Here is a 2,102-nt window from a genome sequence, read left to right on the forward strand (position 1 = left end):
GAGCGGCATCCAAGCTTGAATCAATAACCTTCATGTAATTGACTGGGTCGTCGTCCTCTATTTTCTTCCCAACTCCGAACTTCACCTCATCGTCCCCATACCTCAAAGTCAGTGTCCCTTCATTCATGTCTACCACTGCTTGTGCTGTGGCAAGGAAGGGTCTCCCTAGGATAAGGGGGACCTCGGTGTCTTCCTCCATGTCGAGTATGACAAAGTCAACGGGATAAACGAATTTGCTTACCCTTACCAAGACATTCTCGATGACACCTTGTGGGAACTTGACTGATCGATCAGCGAGTTGTATGCTTATTTTTGTAGGGCTCGTGGTTCCCAAGCCAAGCCTTTTGAACATTGATGAGGGCATGAGGTTAATGCTAGCCCCTAAGTCGGCCAAGGCATTGCGAACGGGTGATTCCCCTATTGAACATGGAATCGTGAAACTTCCGGGATCGATTTTCTTTTGGGGTAGTTTATTGAGTACGAGGGCAGAGCATTCTTCGCCTAAATTAACTAATTGCAAATTTTCAATTTTCTTTTTATGTGTAAGGAAGTCCCTCATAAATTTAGAGTATTTGGGCATTTGGGTTAGGACTTCGATAAAAGGAATATTGACATGCAATTGTTTTAACAAACTTTCGAATTTTGCGAATTGCTCATTGGTTTTTTGACGAATTAACCTACCGGGGTATGGAACTCGAGGAGCCTTGGTAGGTTCTGGTGATGGGGGAGAGTTCTTTTCCTGCAGATGTGTTGGCATTGTTTCTTCCGTTGGTGGAGGTACTTCTGCAGGCCCTACGGTGCGGTTTCGTAGTGTGATGAGGTGAACTTGCGCCTTTGGGTTTGTTTCGGTATTGCTAGGTAATGCGCCTTGCGGTCTTTCGGAAAAATTTTGTGCTAGTTGATTTATTTGTTTTTCTATGTTTTGAATGCTAGCTTGTTGATTCCTAAAATTAGATTCTAATTGTAGAAATCTTTCCGAGTTTTTCTTATCAGTGTCGGAGACGAGGCGAGATATAGTATCTTCGAGCCTTTCTCGTCCACCTTGTTGTTGAGTGAAATTTTGTGACTCATTTCTTGATTGCTGAAAGTTTGTTCGTTGGGTTTGTTGGTTACTACTATTGCCGGTTTCCCTCCAACCAAGGTTTGGGTGGTTTCGCCATCCTTGGTTGTAAGTTCCCGTTGGAGGACCCGACGGCCTAGGTCTATTATCAATGTAGTTTACCATTTCTTGTTGATCGTCCGTTTCTTTCATGCAACTCCAATTTTCATGTGACCCACCACACCCTTCACAAGCCATAACCGAGACTGTTTTTGTCATTTCTAATTTTTTTATTTTTGAAGAAAGGGCCTCGATTTGGGCTTGTAAAGAGGTGCTTTCGTCGACCTTATGGGCGCCCGGGGCGATAGACTTATTTCCCCGGGGAGTGTGCCATTGAAAATTGGTTTGAGCAATTTCCTCAATTTGATTATATATTTCGTGTGGGCGTCGATTACCTAAAAGTCCCCCGGAGCTAGAATCAAGTGTCTGCCTAGTGTGTGGCAACAATCCATTGTAGAAAGTGGATACTTGTTGCCATATTGCGAGGCCATGATGGGGACACTTGCGTAATAGCTCCTTGAACCTTTCCCATGTTTCATATAAGGATTCCCTGTCCTCTTGTGAGTATGTGTTAATTTCAGCCATTAATTTAGCAGTTTTAGAAGGAGGGAAATACTTATATAGAAACTTTTGGGCTAGTTCATCCCAGGTGTTTACCGATCCAGCTGGGAGGGTGTTGAGCCAAGCTTTCGCTCGGTCTTTTAGTGAGGACGGAAACATACGGAGGCGTATGGCGTCGTTTGATGCTCCATTGATCCGAAAGGTATCACATATTTCTAAGAAATTAGTTATATGTAGATGAGGATCCTCGTCTGCAAGCCCGTGGAAGGTTGCGGAGTTTTGGAGCATTTGTATCAAATGCGGTCGAAGCTCGAAGTTATTGGCTTCGACATTCGGAGCATTGATAGCGGCGCCTAGATTACCTACGGTGGGCCGTAGATAATCCATAAGGGTACGTTGGTCCGCCATTGGGGGTGGATCACCCGAAACCTTCTCTTGGTTT

At 44.4% G+C, this 2,102-nt stretch overlaps 1 non-coding gene across 1 annotated transcript; it reads left to right on the forward strand.

The window, feature by feature from the left end:
- The first annotated feature begins 1,583 nt into the window (after window positions 1-1,583).
- On the forward strand, window positions 1,584-1,690 carry LOC118484518. Its single transcript, XR_004873628.1, has one exon. It is a non-coding gene; the product is annotated as a small nucleolar RNA R71 (small nucleolar RNA).
- The last annotated feature ends 412 nt before the right edge of the window (window positions 1,691-2,102 follow it).

This window comes from Helianthus annuus, chromosome 11 (genome assembly GCF_002127325.2).
Source record: "Helianthus annuus cultivar XRQ/B chromosome 11, HanXRQr2.0-SUNRISE, whole genome shotgun sequence".
Lineage (NCBI taxonomy): Eukaryota > Viridiplantae > Streptophyta > Magnoliopsida > Asterales > Asteraceae > Helianthus > Helianthus annuus.